Consider the following 22,978-nt stretch of genomic DNA (forward strand, 5'->3'; position numbering starts at 1 on the left):
TGTTGTAAATGACTATTGTAGCTGGAAACGGCAGATATTTTATGGAATATGTACATAGGCGTACAGAGGCCCACTATCAGCAACCGTCACTCCTGTGTTACAATGGCACACTAGATAACCCTTCTGCAATTACGTTAGCACAGCTGAAAACTGTTGTCCTGTTAAATAAGCAATAAAACTGGCCTTCTATAGACTATTTGAGTATCTGGAGGGCTCGATTACATGCTCAAAATTGCCAGAAACAAAGACCTTTCTTCTGAAAGTTGTCAGTCTATTCTTGATTTTAGCCATTCATGAATTTGTTAATCAATGCGTTTCTACAGTGTGGGCTTTCATTTTTCTATATATCTTTTGAAAGCTAAAGGTGTCTTAAAATTCCAAATCAAATAGCAGAATGATCATTAGTATCACCTTCTTAAAACAATTCCATATGTTAGCTTTGTATCCCCCTCCCCCAATGTCGTAGACTCTCATTTTCAGATAATGCAGAAAATGCAGATTATGCAGCTAAAACAGGAATTGAAATAAAAGGAGAAAGAGAGAGAGAGGTCCTGTATGAGAGAAGGGTGATTTGTGTTTGTCATTTTAATGTATTTTCATTAGAGGGAACGGCATTGTCATCTGGATTGTTTTAAGATATCCCGTCAGAGAACCCTTTTTTAAAATGTGGGTTAAAACACTACCAGTATTTGTTTTTCCTTCCCACTGCCAAGTCAAGCATAGACTCCAACTACAGACAAAGCTAAAGCTCTGAGAGAGATATGGAACACAGTGACATGCTTTGGAAATTCTAGCGTTCCAGCATGCCACCTCAAAGCTCTAGAACTCTGCAGTGGAAACAGTCGACTCATGAGAGTGATCAACCAACCAGATGGATACATTTGAAATTCAAACAATTCTAAAAATATGTTGCTTTGCGTCACCCGCTTCTCTCCTGGGCTCAGAATCAGACGATGGACCCATCTACATAGACGATGTTATGTACAGCCCCAGCTAGCCCCGCAGGAGCAGAGCAGAGATATTTAAGGTTGACTGTTGTGTTACAGTAACAACAAAAAAACACTACCACGTGGGTAGATGTACTAGAATAAAGAAGTTAGCTGACTCCTTTTCAGGGAAAGAAGAGCTGTGGTTCAATGTGCACTTGAATTCAGTGCAGAAAATCATTTTCCTCTGATTTCACAAACGGTATCAGTCGAAGGCTTGGACACACCTTCATTCAAGTGTTTTTCTGTTAGCTGTAAGGCAAAGGGTGGCTACTCTAAAGAATCTCCAATATAAAAGAGATTTTGATTTTTGAACACTTTTTTTAGTGTGTTATTTCATAGTTGTGATGTCTTCACTGTTATTCTACAATGGAGAAGATAGTAAAAATAAAGAAAGAAACATTTGAATGAGTCGGTGAGTCCAAACTGTTGACTGGTACTGTAAATGTGAGGTGAGGTTGAGGAGTATTTCTGTCTGTAATAAAGCCCTTTTGTGGGGAAAAAGTAAACCTGATTGGCTGGGCCTGGCTACCCAGTGGGTGGGCCTGGCTACCCAGTGGCTGGACCTGGCTACCCAGTGGCTGGGTCTGGCTACCCAGTGGGTGGGCCTGGCTACCCAGTGGGTGGGCCTGGCTACCCAGTGGGTGGGCCTGGCTACCCAGTGGGTGGGCTTGGCTACCAGTGGGTGGGCATGGCTGCCAAGTGGGTGGGCCTGGCTACCAAGTGGGTGGGCCTGGCTGCCAGTGGGTGGGCCTGGCTACCAAGTGGGTGGGCCTGGCTACCCAGGCGTGGGTCTGGCTGCCAGTGGGTGGGCCTGGCTACCCAGTGGGTGGGCCTGGCTACCCAGTGGGTGGGCCTGGCTACCCAGTGGCTGGGCCTGGCTACCCAGTGGCTGGGCCTGGCTACCCAGTGGGTGGGCCTGGCTACCCAGTGGGTGGGCCTGGCTGCCCAGTGGGTGGGCCTGGCTACCCAGTGGATGGGCATGGCTGGGTGGGTGGGCCTGGCTACCAAGTGGGTGGGCCTGGCACCCAGTGGGTGGGCCTGGCTACCCAGTGGGTGGGCCTGGCTACCCAGTGGGTGGGCCTGGCTACCCAGTGGGTGGGCCTGGCTACCCAGTGGGTGGGCCTGGCTGCCCAGTGGGTGGGCCTGGCTGCCCAGTGGGTGGGCCTGGCTGCCCAGTGGGTGGGCCTGGCTACCAAGTGGGTGGGCCTGGCTACCAAGTGGGTGGGCCTGGCTACCAAGTGGGTGGGCCTGGCTACCAAGTGGGTGGCCTTATGCCTTTGCATGGCTGCACCCCTGCCCAGTCAGGGAAGAGGAGAAGAGGGGAAGAGGAGAAGAGGAGAAGACGAGAAGAGGGGATGAGGGGAAGAGGGGAAGAGGAAAAGAGGGGAAGAGGGGAAGAGGAGAAGAGGGGATGAGGAGAAGAGGAGAAGAGGGGATGAGAAGAAGAGATGAGGGATGAGGAGCAGAGGGGAAGAGGGGAAGAGGAGAAGAGGGGAAGAGAAGAAGAAATGAGGGATGAGGAGCAGAGGGGAAGAGGGGAAGAGGGGAAGAGGAGATGAGGAAAAGAGGAGAAGAGGAGAAGAGGAGAAGAGGGGAAGAGGATAAGAGGGGATGAGGAGAAGAGGGGAAGAGGAGAAGAGGAGATGAGGGGATGAGTGGATGAGGAGAATAGGGGATGAGGGGATGAGGAGAAGAGGGGATGAGGGGTAGAGGGGTGATGGGAAGAGGGTGTGTGTTGCTGTCTCTCTCCTTTGTTTGTCTTGTTAGGGCGGCTCACATCAAACATGTCAACCAATCAATGGTCCAATTACACTGGTCTGAGGTTGGTTTTCAGGCCTCAGAAGTGAGACAGACCAGGTGTGTGTGTGTGGGTCTGTGTCGTGTCCCTCAGGCTGTGTATCAAATGCTACCCTATTGCGTATTATACCCTGGTCAATAATAGTGCACTATGTAGGGAATAAGGTTCTGTTTGGGATGCAGAGGTTAGTCGACTTTTATCAGTTAACAAGGTCATCCAGCCAGCCACACAATGGCACCCGGTGTGAGAGAGGAGCAGAACAGAGAGAAGGATCCCAGCATCTAGGATAAACTGTATACCGGTAGCACCAGCCACAAAACACACAACAAACGTTTTTGGCCATTTCTCCCCATGAAAAAACTCAGAGAAAAACATGTAGCATAAGCTAACCGCATTCCGTACAAAAGTGCACAACCGCGACATTCAAACGAGGCTGCAAAGAAAACGAATGGCGACTGTGTTGACATGAAACATCTGGGGTGAGAACTACGTTTCTATTCAGGCATTGATTGACATGGTAAATGGCTCTATAGTATTGGAGAGAACTGACAGGACAGGGTAAGGGGGCAGGGACAGGGTAAGGGGGTGGGGACAGGGTAATGGGACGGGGACAGGGTAAGGGGAGGGGGACAGGGTAAATGGCTCTATAGTATTGGAGAGAACTGACAGGACAGGGTAAGGGGGCGGGGACAGGGTAAGGGGGCGGGGACAGGGTAAGGGGGCGGGGACAGGGTAAGGGGAGGAGGACAGGGTAAATGGCTCTATGGAGAGAACTGACCCCTGCGACGCTGTACGTTACATCTTGACGTGTTACGGCATAAAGCAACTCATTCTGTCGTACCAGGTGGTACTCTATCCACCAGGTGTAGCACTACTCTACCGTTTAAAAACAAGTGAAGGGGCGGGGACAGGGTAAGGGGAGAGGGACAGGGTAAGGGGACAAGGTAAGGGGAGGGGGACAGGGTAAGGGGACAGGTAAGGGGAGGGGACAAGGTAAGGGGAGGGGGACAGGGTAGGGGCGGGGACAGGGTAAGGGTAAGGAGCGGGGACATGGTACATGGCGGACATGGATGGCGGGGACAAGGTAAGGGGAGGGGGACAGGTAAGGGGGGACAAGGTAAGGGAGGGGGACAGACAAGGGGCGGGGACAGGGTAAGGGTAAGGGAGGGGGACAGGGTAAGGGGAGGGATTCAGGGTAAGGGGAGGGGGACAGGTAAGGGGAGGGGGACAGGTAAGGGGAGGGGGACAGGTAAGGGGGTGGGGACAAGGTAAGGAGGGGGACAGGGTAAGGGGGGGGACAGGGTAAGGGTAAGAGGGTGGGGACAGGGTAAGGGTAAGGGAGCGGGGACATGGTAAGGGGAGGGGACAGGGTAAGGGAGGGATTCAGGGTAAGGGGAGGGGGACAGGGTAAGGGGAGGGGGACAGGGAGGGGGACAGGTAAGGGGGTGGGGACAAGGTAAGGGGAGGGGGACAGGGTAAGGGGGCGGGGACAGGGTAAGGGTAAGAGGGTGGGGACAGGGGGTGGACAGGGTAAGGGAGGGGGACAGGGTAAGGGGAGGGGACAAGGTAAGGGGAGGGGAAGGTAAGGGGAGGGGACAGGTAAGGGGAGGGACAAGGTAAGGGGAGGGGGAGGGGGGACAGGGTAAGGGTAAGGGAGGGGGACAGGGTAAGGGGAGGGATTCAGGAGGGGGACAGGGTAAGGGGAGGGGACAGGGTAAGGGAGGGGGACAGGTAAGGGGGTGGGGACAAGGTAAGGGGAGGGGGACAGGGGGGGCGGGGACAGGGTAAGGGTAAGAGGGTGGGGACAGGGTAGGGTAAGGGAGCCGGGACATGGTAAGGGGTGGGGACAGGGTAAGGGGAGGGATTCAGGGTAAGGGGAGGGGGACAGGGTAAGGGGAGGGGGACAGGGTAAGGGGAGGGGGACAGGTAAGGGGGTGGGGACAAGGTACGGGGAGGGGGACAGGGTAAGGGGGCGGGGACAGGGTAAGGGTAAGAGGGTGGGGACAGGGTAGGTGGACAGGGTAAGGAGGGGGACAGGGTAAGGGGAGGGGTACAAGGTAAGGGGGGAGGGGGACAGGGTAAGGGGAGGGGGACAGGTAAGGGGTGGGGACAAGGTAAGGGGAGGGGACAGGGTAAGGGGGCGGGGACAGGGTAAGGGTAAGAGGGTGGGGACAGGGTAGGTGGACAGGGTAAGGGGAGGGGGACAGGGTAAGGGGGGACAAGGTAAGGAGGGGGACAGGTAAGGGGGTGGGGACAAGGTAAGGGAGGGGGACAGGGTAAGGGGCGGGGACAGGGTAAGGGAGCGGGGACATGGTAAGGGAAGGGGGGGGCACGGGAAGGGGGACAGGGTAAGGGTAAGAGGGTGGGGACAGGGGTGGACAGGGGGAGGGGGACAGGGTAAGGGGGCGGGGGGTGGGGACAGGTAAGGGGGTGTGGACAAGGTAAGGGGACAGGGTAAGGGGAGAGGGACAGGGTAAGGGGGTGGGGACAAGGTAAGGGGGGGGGACAGGGTAAGGGGAGGGGAAAGGGTAAGGGGGTGGGGACAGGGTAAGGGGGCGGGGACAGGGAAAGGGGAGGGGGACAGGGTAAGGGGAGGGGGACAGGTAAGGGGCGGGGACAAGGTAAGGGGAGGGGGACAGGGTAAGGGGGGGGGATAGGGTAAGGGTAAGGGCGGGGACATGGTAAGTGGAGGGGGACAGGGAAGGGGGGGGACAGGGTAAGGGAGGGGGACAGGGTAAGGGGTAAGGGGACAGGGTAAGGGGGTGGGGACAGGGTAAGGGGGCAGGGACAGGGTAAGGGGAGGGGGACAGGGTAAGAGGGGGACAGGGTAAGGGGAGGGGGACAGGGTAAAGGGGCGGGGACAGGGTAAGGGGAGGGGGACAGGGTAAGGGGAGGGGGACAGGGTAAGGGGAGAGGACAGGGTAAGGGGAGGGATTAAGGGTAAGGGAGCGGGAGAAGGTTAAGAGGAGCGATTCAGGGTAAGGGGGCGGGGACAGGTTATGAGGAGGGATTCAGGGTAAGGGAGCGGAGACATGGTAAAGGGAAGGGGACAGGGTAAGGGTAAGGGGACAGGGTAAGGGTAAGATGACAGGGTAAGGGTAAGGGGGTCGGGACAAGGTAAGGGGAGGGGGACAGGGTAAGTTTAAGGGTAAGGGGACAGGGTAAGGGGACAGGGTAAGGGGAGGGGGAGGGGGACAGGGTAAGGGTAAGGGGACAGGGTAAGGGGAGGGGGACAGGGTAAGGGGGTGGGGACAGGGTAAGGGGGCGGGGACAGGGTAAGGGGAGGATACCTAGTCATTTTTCTGCGTCATCACTGCATGCGATCATGACTCTCAAAAGTTTACTTCTGAAGATCACTTTAGACACCGCTCTAAAAACCAGATTAAAATTCGACACAAACCTTAAAATACGTACGTAATGACACATTATATAAACTCTTTATATTGTTTTATCTACATTTTAGAGGCGATAAGGTGATAAGTTGGACAGATCGAGTGAAAAAAAGCTGTTTCCCCACATCTCACTATCACGCAATAGGTTCCGCCCCCCCTCCCAACATTTTTAAAAAGACCAGACAGAGCTCATTGCCTTCTTGACTCATACAGAAATGGGCATCATGAAGGTCTCGTCATTGATTTTGTTGGACAGGGCAGAAAGTGTGCTTTACAAATGGTATTGATATTACAGTTGATCTGGAAGTATTACGTTTTTTGGAGGGGAGGGCTCTAAAATAAGGTCAATTGTTCGGACCAGCGCGAGTTTACGTCATGGTTCTTAAAGTTGAAATGATTGTTTCAAGTTGTATTAGTTGTATGTACAGGATACACGTGGGGTACACTGTCCATTTGAAATGGGGTTTTTTTCAGCAGCATTGAATGGAGCAATTTTGACAAAAAACAATGGATATCTGTTTCCCTAAGAGCTGTACAACATTGTTAGGAGTCCAAGCGAAACACAGATGTCACGGTGGTTCCACCTCTGCGGGTGAAGACTTGTCCAATTATTCATATTTCAAGTATTTTATTTCTGGACAAAAATTTTGAAAATATTCCATAACTTTCTTTCGTTTTGAAAATGTGGAATAGGTTGTATAGATTTGCAGGGTGTAATCCCTTTTTAGATTTAATTTAAACATTTGAATGTGTGTGTGTGTGTGTGTGTGTGTGTGTGTGTGTGTGTGTGTGTGTGTGTGTGTGTGTGTGTGTGTCAGTCTGACGGCCTGGTAATGTAAGCTGTTTAACAGTCTGATTGTAATAGAAGCTCTTCAACAGTCTGATGGTGATAGAAGCTGTTCAACAGTCTGATGGTGATAGAAGCTGTTCAACAGTCTGATGGTAATAAAAGCTATTCAACAGTCTGATGGTAATAAAAGCTATTCAACAGTCTGATGGTAATAGAAGCTGTTCAACAGTCTGATGGTGATAGAAGCTGTTCAACAGTCTGATGGTAATAGAAGCTGTTCAACAGTCTGATGGTGATAGAAGCTGTTCAACAGTCTGATGGTAATAGAAGCTGTTCAACAGTCTGATGGTAATAGAAGCTGTTCAACAGTCTGATGGTAATAGAAGCTGTTTAACAGTCTGATGGTAATAGAAGCTGTTCAACAGTCTGATGGTAATAGAAGCTGTTCAACAGTCTAATGGTGATAGTAGCTGTTCAACAGTCTGATGGTGTTAATGCGAGTGTAGCGAAATGCTTGTGCTTCTAGTTCCGACAATGCAGTAATAACCAACGAGTAATCTAACATAACAATTTCACAACAGCTAACTTATTCACACAAGTGTAAAGGGATAAAGAATATGTACATCAAGATATATGAATGGGTGAGGGTACAGAACGGCATAGGCAAGATGCAGTAGATGGTATAGAGTACAGTATACACATATGACATGAGTAATGTAGGGAATGTAAACATTATATTAATAAGTGGCATTGTTTAACTTCTTCAATATAGGGGGCGCTCTTTTAATTTTTGGATAAAAAAACGTTCCCGTTTTAAACAAGATATTTTGTCACGAAAAGATGCTCGACTATGCATATAATTGACATATAATTGACAGCTTTGGAAAGAAAACACTGATGTTTCCAAAACTGCAAAGATATTATCTGTGAGTGCCACAGAACTGATGCTACAGGCGAAACCAAGAGGAAATTTCAAACAGGAAGTGCCCCAGATTTTGAAGGCGCTGTGTTCCAATGTCTCCTTATATGGCTGTGAATGCGCCAGGAATGAGCTTACACTTTCTGTCATTTCCCCAAGGTGTCTGCATCATTGTGATGTATTTGTAGGCATATCATTGGAAGATTGACCATTTTACACTACATCTACCAGGTGCTCGCTTGGTGTCCTCCGTCGCAATTATTGCGTAATCTTCAGCTGCGTGTATTTTTCCATTTGCTTCCGAGGAGAAACCCAACTGCCACGAATGATTTATCATCGAATAGATATGTGAAAAACACCTTGAGGATTGATTCTAAACAACGTTTGCCATGTTTCTGTCGATATTATGGAGTTAATTTGGAAAAAAGTTTGGCATTGTAATGACTGAATTTTTCTTTTTTTTTCTTAGCCAAACGTGATGAACAAAACGGAGCAATTTCTCCTACACAAATAATATTTTTTTAGTCTCCTCATTGAAAACATCCGAAGATCTTCAAAGGTAAATGATTTTATTTTGAATGCTTTTCTTGTTTTTGTGGAAATGTTGCCTGCTGAATGCTAGGCTTAATGCTATGCTAGCTATCAATACTCTTACACAAATGCTTGTGTAGCTATGGTTGAAAAGCATATTTTGAAAATCTGAGATGACAGTGTTGTTAACAAAAGGCTAAGCTTGTGAGTGAATATATTTATTTCATTTCATTTGCGATTTTCATGAATAGTTAACGTTGCGTTATGGTAATGAGCTTGAGGCTATGATTATGCTCCCGGATACGGGATTGCTCGACACAAGAAGTTAAAGTGGCACAATTTTACATAAACTTTTCCAATATTAAAGTGGCTGGAGTTGAGTCAGTATGTTGGCAGCAGCTCCTCAATGTTATTGGTGGCGGTTTAACAGTCTGGTAGCCTTGAGATAGAAGCTGTTTTTCAGTCTCTCTGTCCCTGCTTTGATGCACCTGTACGGACCTCGCCTTCTGGATGATAGCGGGGTGAACAGGCAGTGGCTCGGGTGGTTGTTGTCCTTGATGATCTTTATGGCCTTCCTGTGACATCAAAATCTGGACATCTGGTACCAAAATGAAGAAACTACCCCAGAATCTGACATTGATCATAATTTAGACGTGAAAAAATGGCTGATATAAGTGGGCTCAGTGGGGCAGCAGGACAATACATAGAATGGACATTTGTTTCCTGTGCAGCAAATCAAATCAAATCAAATTTTAAATCCCCAGGTATAGTAATATATAGTAATATATACTAATATAGCATAGTAATAGTACCTAAATGTTTGATATTTGTGCAACAAGATGATGTAAATCTTGGACATGTGCCATGTGTAAAAAAGGGGGACTGTCCTTTATGAGTATGTTTAGAGTATACAGAAAGTATAACAGCATATAACCATGTACTCAATGTAACAGTTGCTGAATGACAAATTATGTTAGACCTTCTGAATATCAGTTTGCTTAGACTTGTAAGTAAGATAGGGTTTTCCGTTTACAAGAGTCCACAGACCATCGGTCTTAGAGGATTAACAGGTTTTTTCACTAATGACCAAATCGTTTTTAGAGAGGTGTCTGTGAGGGAGGGCCATGTGTTTAGGTGTCATATTGATAACAACGTTTTAAGGGTTTCTGAGGTTTAGTTTCATAGTTTTGATGTTTCTATTGTTTTTCTTTTCATAATACATAACTAAAAATCCCTGGCAAGGCTAAGATATGCTTTTACACTGTATGTTGAAGGATGATTGGCTTGAGGATCTTATACTTCTTTCTAGCTATGTGAGGGGATATGTTTGGTTCTGCCTCCTATGTACGAATGGGAAAGGGGGGGGAGCTGAGGTGCTTCCCTTCTCACATGTACTGGGTTGAATTTTGAGGTGTGTGGCTTTTTAGCCCCAGAGTAGGGATATATTGAGATTTTTCCAGAACATATGTGGCAATTATTTATATCAGAAGGAGCCAGCAAAACTAGTGCTCTCTATATGTGCTCTGGTTCATTAGACACCATTAGACATGCACCTGTCTGGGGGTTGGACACGACTGGTTATTCCTGTAACTGTGTTATGGCCTGATATGTACTGTTGCTATGGCTACACCTCTTGGGTCTTTTCCAGAACATGGGTGTTCTTTTGCAGAGGAGTTAGAAGGATGACATGTCTTGTTATTTCTGTAAAGTGCCAAGGACTGTTGCTATGGTCCTACATGCATGAAGCTGTTTTAAGCCGAGTAGATGTCTGAACTAATGGTGTGGCTCTACAGTTTCCATGCCCTCTTACGAAACCAAACTAAACTTAGTGCAAGGCAATAAGATAACGGTGGCTAAATGCCAGAGGGGATGAGCCATTTAAGAGGAGTTACTATGGGTGTGACGTAAGTTGGAAACATGTATAAGAAGTACAGTATGTGCCAAGACTGGTAAGGAGTTGCTTCATAAACACAAATTTTATCAAGCTGTAAAAAAAAGTATATTTGAACTCACAGGCTCTGTTATTTGAGAAATATGTTTGACTGAATATTTCCACCAAAATCTACAGACAGATATACAGACAGACCAACAGACAGACCAACAGACAGATCTACAGACAGATCTACAGACAGATCTACAGTCAGATCTACAGTCAGATCTACAGTCAGATCTACAGACAGATATACAGTCAGATCTACAGACAGATCTACAGTCAGATCTACAGACAGATCTACAGACAGACCAACAGACAGACCAACAGACAGATCTACAGACAGATCTACAGTCAGATCTACAGTCAGATCTACAGTCAGATCTACAGTCAGATCTACAGACAGATCTACAGTCAGATCTACAGTCAGATCTACAGACAGATCTACAGACAGATATACAGTCAGATCTACAGACAGACCTACAGTCAGATCTACAGACATATCTACAGTCAGATCTACAGTCAGATCTACAGACAGATATACAGACAGATCTACAGACAGATATACAGACAGACCAACAGACAGATCTACAGAAGGTTTTACAGTCAGATATACAGACAGATCTACAGACAGATATACAGTCAGATCTACACACAGATCTACAGACAGATCTACAGTCAGATCTACAGACAGATCTACAGTCAGATCTACAGACAGATCTACAGTCAGATCTACAGACAGACCAACAGACAGATCTACAGACAGATCTACAGAAAGTTTTACAGACAGATCTACAGACAGATAAACAATCAGATATGCAGACATATATACAGACGGATATACACACAGATATACAGACGGATATACAGACAGATCTACAGACAGATCTAGAGACAGACCAACAGACAGACCAACAGACAGATCTACAGACAGATCTCCAGACAGATCTCCAGACAGATATACAGACAGATCTCCAGACAGATCTCCAGACAGATCTCCAGACAGATCTCCAGACAGATCTACAGACAGATCTACAGACAGATCTACAGATAGATCTAAAGCATTGACAGATTTTCTGTCTCTGTCTTTGTCTCTCTCTCTCTCTCGCTATCTCTCATTCTTTCACTCTGTCTGTCTCGCAATGCTTTCTCCTGTTCTGTTTCGCTCCCTTGCTACTCTCCTCGCCCGATGCACTGCACACCTCCCGAAATGCTGCACGACAGTGTTTACACCAGCCAGCCATCTGTCTACAGAGAGCAGAGTTGCTAGCTCCTTATCCACCAGATATTAAAATTACACATTTAAAGCTAGAGTCCTTCATTGAAACAATAGGAAAGCGCTCAACCCACCTCAGTTTTGGAGAAACGTAACCACTCTCAAATTCATAGACAGAGCCACAGATGCAAGGACTAAGCATTCATGATATCAACATTGTAGTTTTAACCTTTTTTTGAGTTTGTTTACATTTACATTGTTGACAGAAATTGGAGCATCTTGGCTTCTGATGGGGTACAACAGAAGGAACTCAATTCATGAAGCATTTCTAAGTTATATTTGTTCAACGATTCAGTGGGTATACTGTATATAATTAATTTACAAGCCCAAAAATGGATGTAGCAAACTAAGGATTCTAGCTTTAATCCATTACAACAAAACACGAGCCTCCTCAGCCTCCCACAATAAACTGTCATTAAACCTTTACAATGAATTAAGAACGGTTGGAAGGGGGAAAAAAAGAGAGGGAGAAATATGTAGGTGAACAAACTGCATACCTGCAGAAGGAGAGAGAACAACTCAAGGCATCCCATCCTGGAGCAATACCAGTACGGACAGATTGATACCAGCCCACATACTGGAGCCATCCCAGTACAGACAGATTAATACCAACCCCTATACTGGAGCCATCCCAGTACAGACAGATTAATACCAGCCCTCATACTGGAGCCATCCCAGTACAGACAGATTAATACCAGCCCCTCATACTGGAGCCATCCCAGTACAGACAGATTAATACCAGCCCCTCATACTGGAGCCATCCCAGTACAGACAGATTAAATCCAGCCCCTCATACTGGAGCCATCCCAATACAGACAGATTAATACCAGCCCTCATACTGAGGGGAGAGAAGGAGGGGGATATGTATGGGGTTCAGAGAACACACTTATGCTGTAATAACCAGGGGAATTGACCACCTGAGATGAACAGGATATTGCAGAAGTTATTACTAATATCTATTTTATAGACAACCACAAAACAATATAGCTAGCATGTGTCCTTAATTGACACCCTATTCCCTATATAATGCACTGTTTTGACCACGAACTATAGGGCCCTGGTCAAAAGTAGTGCACTAGGCAATGAATCCGGTGCTATTTGAGACATAGCCCAAGACAATACAATCATATCAGTGGGTAATGGTTCTGTTTTAGAATCCCTAAACAGTTCTTTATGAGAGTCATAGATCATTGTGTAAAAAAAAAATAAAAAAAAATAAAATGAAACAACTAGACAACATTACACACAGCTAGCTGTAAAAAGAGATGAAGAAAGAAATAAATTGACAATCTGAAATATTTTAAAAGTATATTAAATTGTGATGTACTCCCCACTGAGAGTCAATGACTACATCATTAAATGGTTTGTCTTCCTGTGTGTGTTTGTTTTATAGACTGTATTTTTGTTCAAAGAATGTTCGATTTTTTTCTTCAATATACTGTGGTTGTTGGGAGGTTTGGGTAGTGGGGGTGGGGGGTTATTCCAGGTTATACCGTCATGGAACACAAACCATGGAAGGACACTAACTCATTCTTCTATTCATTTTTTGAGGGTCATCACTTTAAAAGCATTGGGGTCAGCCAATAATATGGATTTAATTAGACCATTAAAAACAGATAAGTTGGATGATGTCAGGTTGGAGGACGCCAGTCTTGGCCCTGCGTTCCCAAGGGGACCCTATTCCCTATTCCCTATAGTGTACTACTTTTGACCAGAGAAGGGTACCATTTGGGAGACATCCTGTAGGTTGGACGATGCCCGATGTGGTGGGGGGGATAAAACAAGATAAACGGTACTAATAACTTACAGCTTATTTTCCCAACGCTGTGGGATAGTTTTTTGCATAGCAACCGGCTCGAAGGATGAGATCACAACTACAGGAGGAAGGAGTTTAGCATAATGCTGATTTTCAACATAGCCCACAAATGAAATATGACACCTCCACTCCCACTGTTCTCACCTCTCACTCATAGTGCTCATTGAACTGGATACCTGTTGATTTGGTCTCATTGACCTGGGTACCTGTTGATTTGGTCTCAGTAATCTGGAAACCTGTTGATTTGGTCTCATTGACCTGGGTACCTGTTGATTTGGTCTCATTGATCTGGGTATCTGTTGATTTGGTCTCATTAATCTGGATACCTGTTGATTTGGTCTCATTGACCTGGGTACCTGTTGATTTGGTCTCATTGATCTGGGTACCTGTGGATTTGGTCTCATTGACCTGGGTACCTGTTGATTTGGTCTCATTAATCTGGGTACCTGTTGATTTGGTCTCATTGATCTGGATACCTGTTGATTTGGTCTCATCAAATATATATATATTTTTTTAATTGTATTTATCACATGCTGTGAATGGGCTCCCGACTGTCTCAGCGGTCTAAGGCACTGCATCTCAGTGCTAGAGGCGTCATTACAGACCTTGGTTCGCTTTCAGGCTGTATCACAACCGGCCGTTGTTGGTAGTCCCAGAGGGTGGTGCACAATTGGCCCAGCGTAGTTAGGGTTTGCCGGGGTAGACCGTCATTGTAAATACACATGTTTTCCTAATTGACTTGCATAGTTAAATACAGTTAAATAACATCTATTTTTTTTACTGTGAAATGCTTACTTACAAGCCCTTAACCAACATCTGTCCGCCTTATGGTCAGATTCCGAGCAGTTGCCATACCAGGCGGTGATGCAACCGTTCAGGATGCTCTCGATGGTGTAGTTGTATAACTTTTTGAGGATCTGGGGACCCATGACAAATCTTTTCTTTCACCTGAGGGGGAAAATGTGTTGCATTGCCCTCTTCACGACTGTCTTGGTGTAGTTGGACCATGATAGTCCGCCCCTCGTCTTACCAGACGTAGCTTCTCTGTCTTGCTGATGCACGGAATACCCAGCCAGCATTATAGTATCCGTGTTGTCGTTCTACCACGACTCTGTGAAAAATAAATATAACTGTTTTTTATGTCCCGTTGGTAGGATATTCTTAATCGTAGATCATCCATTTTATTTTTCAGTATTTGCACGTTGGCCAATAGTATGGATGGTAGTGGAAGTTTACACACCCGCCTACGAATTCTCAGAAGGCAGCTTGACCTATGCACCCTTTTTTGTCTGTCCTTCACGCAAATGACAGGGGTTTGGGCCTGATCTCATGAAAGCAGTGTTGGGACTCGTTAAAGAAAAATCTTTGTCGACTTCGAGGTGAGTAATTGCTGTTCTGATGTCTAGAAGCTCTTTCCGGTCATAGGAGATGGAGCGGCAACATTATGTACCAAATAAGTCCCCCAAAAAGTTACAAACAACATGAAAAAACAAACAACAAAGCACAGTTGATTAGCCCATAAAACGCCAGCCATCCCCTCTCGCAATACCTGTTGATTTGTGTTGGGGAATAATCAGAATTGGTTGGTAACATAGGTAAGATGTTTTATATTCATCATATGTTTGTAAGTTACTTCTCATCAGAATGTTATTTTTGTATAATACTGTGGCGGGGTTGCAGTATCTGTTCTATGTCAAGACTAAGTTGCTTGGGCCGGAGAGAGGGGAGAGGTCAAGCGTGTATCTCTTGGCTCCACAATGTCTGTGTGCCAGTCAGTGTGTCTCTGTGATCTTGTCAAGATAGGATGGATTTGATATATGCCTGTTGATATGGAGGATTGGTTTATGGTTCTGAGTTTGAGAAAATAACATAGTTTAGGAGACAAAGCTGAACGATAAATTATGCCTATGCTGTCTGGATATGTGTGTCTTTGCTATAAAGGATCTCAGTAACAATGTGTGAGGGACTCTCAGAGAATTCATTGATAGACACTGAATTGATCTGAGAGTCACAGGGTTGTGATAGAGCTCATATAATTAAAGATGGACTTTGTGATAACTAACTCTGACTTGTGTGTGGTTTGCTCTCATGATTTGGTAAATAGAGGAAATTTCCACGACATTTGGTGTCATTGAACTGGATACCTGTTGATTTGGTCTCATTGAACTGGATACCTGTTGATTTTGTCTCATTGACCTGGGTACCTGTTGCTTTGGTCTCATTGACCTGGGTACCTGTTGATTTGGTCTCATTAATCTGGATACTAGACGTGTGGTGATTTGGACATATTATTCCACAGATACTGACAATCCAATCACAGTTACTTCAATTACCAAAATATGCATGACATAATCTAACACTGATCAAAAATATAAATTCAACACGTAAAATGTTAGTCCCATGTTTTATGAGATGATATAAAATATCCCAGAAGTTTTCTGTACAAAAAAAACATATTTCTGTCAAATTTTGTGCACACGGGCCTCCCGGGTGGCGCAGTGGTTAAGGGCGCTGTACTGCAGCGCCAGCTGTGTCACCAGAGACTCTGGGTTCGCGCCCAGGCTCTGTAGTAACCAGCCGCGACCGGGAGGTCCGTGGGGCGATGCACAATTGGCCTAGCGTCGTCCGGGTTAGGGAGGGTTTGGCCGGTAGGGATATTCTTGTCTCATCGCGCACCAGCGACTCCTGTGGCGGGCCGGGTGCAGTGCGCACTAACCAAGGTTGCCAGGTGCACAGTGTTTCCTCCGACACATTGGTGCGGCTGGCTTCCGGGTTGGATGCGCGCTGTATTAAGAAGCAGTGCGGCTTGGTTGGGTTGTGTATAGGAGGATGTATGACTTTCAACCTTCGTCTCTCCCGATCCCGTACGGGAGTTGTAGCGATGAGACAAGATAGTAGCTACTAAACAATTGGGTAAAATAAAAAAATAATAATTTTGTGCACACATCTCCCTGTTAGTGTACATTTCTCCGTTGCAAAGATAGTCGATCCATCTGACAGCATATTAAGAACAAAATAAAACAGCATGATCATTACACAGGTGCACCTTATGCTGGGGACAATAAAAGGCCACTGTAAAATCTGCAGTGTTGTCACAAAATATAATGCCACAGATGTCAAAAGTTTTGATGGTGTATGTAATTTGCATGCTGACTGCAGGATTGTCCAACAGAGCTTTTGCGAGATAATTTGATTTCTCTACCATAAGAATCTGGAAGGTGGTTCAACCGGCCTCACAACCACAGACCACATGTCTGGTGTTGTGTGGGTGAGCGATTTCCTGATATCAACGTTGTGAACAGAGTGCCCCATGCTTTCGGTGGGGTTATGATATGAGCAGGCATAAGCTACGAACAACAAATACAATTGAATTTCATCAATGGCAATTTGAATGCACAGAGATATCGTGATGAGATCCCGAGGCCCATTGTCGTGCCATTCATCCGCCTCCATCACCTCATGTTTCAGCATGATAATACATGGCCCCATGTCACAAGAATCTGTGCAGAATTCCTGGAAATTGAAAATGTCCTAGTTCTTCCATGGCCTGTATATTCACCAGACATGTCACCCATTGAGCATGTTTGGGATGCTCTGAATCAACGTGTACAACAATGTGTTCCAGTTTTCCGGCAATATCCAGCAACATCACACTGCCATTGAAGAGGAGCTGGACAACATTCCACAGGACACTATCAACAGCTTGATCTACTTTATGCAGAGTCCAATAGCGGTGAGCATTACACCACTCCAGCCGAAGTTTGGCATTGTGCATGGTGATCGTAGTCCTTTGTGCGGCTGCTCGGCCATGGAAACCCATTTCATGAAGCTCCCGCCGAACAGTTATTGTGCTGACTGTTGCTTCCAGAGGCAGTTTGGAACTTGATAGTGAGTGTTGCAACAATTTAGTGGGTATACTCTATATCATTAAGTCCAAAAATGCTACATGCTTCAGAACTTGGCGGTCCAGTTCTGTGGCCTACCACTTCGCGGCTGAGCCGTTGTTGCTCCCAGACACCACTTCACAACAACGGCACTTACAGTTAACCGAGGCAGCTCTAGCAGGGAAGAAATTTGACAAACTGTTGGATAGGTGGCATCTTATGACAGTGCCACGTTGAAAGTCACTGAGCTCTTCAGTATGGGCCGCTCTACTGACAATGTTTGTCTATGGAGATTGCATGGCTTTGTGCTCAATTTCGTACACCTGTCAGCAACGGGTGTGGCTGAAATATCCGAATCCATTAATTTGAAGGGGTGTCCACATACTTTTGTATATATAGTGTTGTTCACTACCATAGTACACTACTTTTGACCAAAGCATTGTTCGAGGGTCTGATGTCAGTCATTGAAAATGTTTATTGTTCAATATGATGAAGACCTATTGCACAGTAGTGTAATACGCTGGATACTAAATTACAGATCTCTAAAATCATAAGCTGCTACCATTCTTCATTTTCTTACAACAGGCTCCATAGAAAGTGCCACCCAATTCCCTATACACAGCGTTACTTTTAATTCTTCAGGATTGGTGGGTCCCCTGCGGGACTGTTGTAGGCTAATGCGATTAGCATGAGGTTGTAAGTAAGTAAAAATAACATTTCCCAGGACATAGACATAGACATATCTGATATTGGCAGAAAGCTTAAATTATTGTTAATCTAACTGCACTGTCTAATTTACAGTAGCTATTACAGTGAAATAATACCATGCCATTGTTTGAGGAGAGAGCACAGCTTTGAACACGAAAAGTTATTAATAAACAAATTAGGCACATTTGGGCAGTCGTGATACAACATTTTTAACATAAATGCAATGGTTCATTGGATCAGACTAAAACTTTGCACATACACTTCTGCAATCTAGTGGCTGATATCTAAATTGCACCTGGGCTGGAATAATACATTATGGCCTTTCTCTTTCATTTCAAAGATGATAGATACAAAGAAAATACAAACAAACGGTTGGTCTACTACATTCCTTTCACGTTTCTACAAACTTCAAAGTGTTTCCTTTCAAATGGTACCAAGAAAATGCATATCCTTACTTCAGGTCCTGAGCTACAGGCAATTTGATTTGGGTATGTCATTTTAGGAGGGAAAAAAAAGGGGGCCGATCCTTTTGTCAACAATAGTCTGATGGGCCCTGGACCCACAAGGAAAAAACATATGAATTTCACCTGTGAAGTGCTCCCAAAACACATGAAATCATTTGAAAAGACCTGAAATGATGTGATTTTCCAACGTCAATGTTTTTTTTCATTCTGTAGTGCACTATGTAGGGAATAGGGTGTCATTTGGGATACAATGCTAGACTGTGAGATCACTAACTCAGTCTGGCTGTCCTGGAAGAAAAGGGAACAGGACACGGAGAGAAGACAAGAGAAGTATCTCAAAGTATCTAAGCCGTGAAATTCTTCAGCTTCTATTACACGGTCCAGAGAGCTCAAACCCCCCCACCACCCCTAACCCCTTTTAAAGAAAGCCTTCAGAGATACAGGATCAATCAGGTTTCAGTCCCCAGTAAGAATGGAGGTTTAAGTCCCAAATGGCACTCTATCCCCTATAAAGCACATTACTTCTGACACGGGCCTAGTCGAAAATAGTGCACTATATAGGGAATAAGATGCCATTTGAGAAGCAGACAGGATTGCCAAAACCAGCTCGGTAGCACATAGCTGCAAACCTTTGTGTTCGGCTAGGCTTAACTTGAAATGCTGTAGATTGGCATTACCATTAGAATGAAGTGATGTCAGTATATTGGCATTATCATTAGAATGAAGTTATGTCAGTATATTGGCATTACCATTAGAATGAAGTTATGTCAGTAGATTGACATTACCATTAGAATGAAGTGATGTCAGTAGATTGGCATTATCATTAGAATGAAGTGATGTCTGTAGATTGGCATTATCATTAGAATGAAGTGATGTCTGTAGATTGGCATTATCATTAGAATGAAGTGATGTCAGTAGATTGGCATTATCATTAGAATGAAGTGATGTCTGTAGATTGGCATTATCATTAGAATGAAGTGATGTCAGTAGATTGGCATTACCATTAGAATGAAGATATGTCAGTAGATTGGCATTATCATTAGAATAAAGCGATGTCAGTAGATTGGCATTATCATTAGAATGAAGTGATGTCAGTAGATTGGCATTAGATTGGCATTATCATTAGAATGAAGTGATGTCAGTAGATTGGCATTAGATTGGCATTACCATTAGAATGAAGTGATGTCAGTAGATTGGCATTATCATTAGAATGAAGTGATGTCAGTAGATTGGAATTAGACTGGCATTATCATTAGAATTAAGTGATGTCAGTTGATTGGCATTATCATTAGAATGAAGTGATGTCTGTAGATTGGCATTATCATTAGAATGAAGTGATGTCAGTAGATTGGCATTATCATTAGAATGAAGTGATGTCTGTAGATTGGCATTATCATTAGAATGAAGTGATGTCAGTAGATTGGCATTACCATTAGAATGAAGATATGTCAGTAGATTGGCATTATCATTAGAATAAAGCGATGTCAGTAGATTGGCATTATCATTAGAATGAAGTGATGTCAGTAGATTGGCATTAGATTGGCATTATCATTAGAATGAAGTGATGTCAGTAGATTGGCATTAGATTGGCATTACCATTAGAATGAAGTGATGTCAGTAGATTGGCATTATCATTAGAATGAAGTGATGTCAGTAGATTGGAATTAGACTGGCATTATCATTAGAATGAAGTGATGTCAGTTGATTGGCATTATCATTAGAATGAAGTGATGTCAGTAGATTGGCATTATCATTAGAATGAAGTGATGTCAGTAGATTTGCATTATCATTAGAATGAAGTGATGTCAGTAGATTGGCATTATCATTAGAATGAAGTGATGTCAGTAGATTGGCATTAGATTGGCATTATCATTAGAATGAAGTGATGTCAGTAGATTGGCATTAGATTGGCATTATCATTAGAATGAAGTGATGTCAGTAGATTGGCATTATCATTAGAATGAAGTGATGTCAGTAGATTGGCATTATCATTAGAATGAAGTGATGTCAGTAGATTGGCATTAGATTGGCATTATCATTAGGATGAAGTGATGTCAGTAGATTGGCATTAGATTGGCATTATCATTAGAATGAAGTGATGACAGTATATTGGCATTATCAGGAACATAACTTTTAACAGGTGCTAATTTGCATCAAACCTCTCTTGAGCATTTGGCCACAGGTTCTCATCTCCATTGCAGTCAATGTCATCATTATTCATGTCCCTGGGGAGAAACCTTTTCGCACGGAGAATCCAAACCTGACATAGATCTGGATTGAAATCATTGCATGCCTCGTCCATGGCCTGAAGGAGAGTGGACTTATCATGGGGATGGCAATCATACATCTTCCACCTTTATTTTAATCATGCATTGTGTTTTGCAGTATTCATATTGTATTTATGTATTGTAAATACATGTGGCTCAGATCATAAGCACATGGCACTAGCAACACATGAGTTGTGGGTTCGATTCCCACTGTGGTCACAAAAAATAAATTACAGATGAACTGACACCGCAACTTCATTTTGGATGGATGTTTACTATATAGGGGATGGATGTTTACTATATAGGGATGCATGTTTACTATATAGGGATGCATGTTTACTATATAGGGATGGATGTTTACTGTATAGGGGATGCATGTTTACTGTATAGGGGATGCATGTTTACTATATAGGGATGCATGTTTACTATATAGGGATGCATGTTTACTATATAGGGATGGATGTTTACTATATAGGGATGAATGTTTATTATATAGGGATGCATGTTTACTGTATAGGGGATGCATGTTTACTATATAGGGATGCATGTTTACTATATAGGGATGCATGTTTACTATATAGGGATGAATGTTTATTATATAGGGATGCATGTTTACTGTATAGGGGATGCATGTTTACTATATCGGGATGCATGTTTACTATATAGGGATGCATGTTTACTATATAGGGATGGATGTTTACTATATAGGGGATGCATGTTTACTGTATAGGGGATGCATGTTTACTACATAGGGGATGCATGTTTACTATATAGGGATGCATGTTTACTGTATAGGGATGCATGTTTACTATATAGGGATGCATGTTTACTATATAGGGATACATGTTTACTGTATAGGGGATGCATGTTTACTACATAGGGATGCATGTTTACTGTATAGGGATGGATGTTTACTGTATAGGGGATGCATGTTTACTGTATAGGGGATGCATGTTTACTGTATAGGGATGCATGTTTACTGTATAGGGGATGCATGTTTACTGTATAGGGATGCATGTTTACTATATAGGGATGCATGTTTACTGTATAGGGGATTCATGCTTACTATAGGCAGAGTAGCCTAGTGGTTAGAGCGTTGTACTAGTAACCGGAAGGTTGCAAGTTCAAACCCCCGAGCTGACAAGGTACAAATATGTCGTTCTGCCCCTGAACAGGCAGTTAAACCCACTGTTCCTAGGCTGTCAATGAAAATAAGAATTTGTTCTTAATTGACTTGCCTGGTTAAATAAAGGTAAAATAAATAATAAAATAAATATAGGGGATACATATTTACTGTGGAGGGGATGCGTGTTTAGAGAGGCAACAAGGAGACCAAAGCTAACTCTGAAGGAGCTCCAAAGCTAAGATTGGAGTATCTGTCCATAGGACCACTTTAAGCCATACACTCCACAGAGCTGAGCTTTACGGAAGAGTGGCCAGAAAAAAGCCATTGCTTAAACAAAAAAAATAAGTAAACACATTTGGTGTTCGCCAAAAGGCATGTGGGAGACTCTCCAAACATATGGAAGAAGGTACCCTGGTCAGATGAGACTAAAATGTAGATTTTTGTCCATCAAGGAAAATGCTGTGTCTGGCACAATCCCAACACCTCTCATCACCCCGAGAACAGCATCCCCACAGTGAAACATGGCGGTGGTGGCAGTATCATGCTGTGGTTATGTTATTCATCGGCAGGGCCTGGGAAACTGGTCAGAATTGAAGGAGTGGTGGATGGCGCTAAATGCAGGGAATTCCTTGAGGGAAACCTGTTTCAGTGATTTGAGACTGGGACAGAGGTTCACCTTACAGCAGGACAATGACAATAAGCATACTGCTATAGTAACACCCGAATGGTTGAGGGGAAACATTTAAATGTCCTGGAATGGCCTAGTCAAAGCCCAGACCTTAATCCAATTGAGAATCTGTGGTGTGACTTAAAGAATGCTGTACATCAGCGGAACCCATCCAACTTGATGGAGCTGGAGCAGTTTTTCCTTGAAGAATGGGCAAAAATCCCAGTGGCTAGATGTGCCAAGCTTATAGAAACATACCCCAAGATACTTGTAGCTGTAATTGCTGCAAAATGTGACTGCAAAGTATTGATTTTGGGGGGTGAATAGTGATGCACCCTCAAGGTTTCTGTTTTTTTTGTCTTATTTAACTTGTTATGTCTGCAATCCCGATATCGGGATAAGTGTCATCAACAACCGCTGA

The sequence above is a fragment of the Oncorhynchus tshawytscha genome, linkage group LG02 (genome assembly GCF_018296145.1).
Source record: "Oncorhynchus tshawytscha isolate Ot180627B linkage group LG02, Otsh_v2.0, whole genome shotgun sequence".
NCBI lineage: Eukaryota > Metazoa > Chordata > Actinopteri > Salmoniformes > Salmonidae > Oncorhynchus > Oncorhynchus tshawytscha.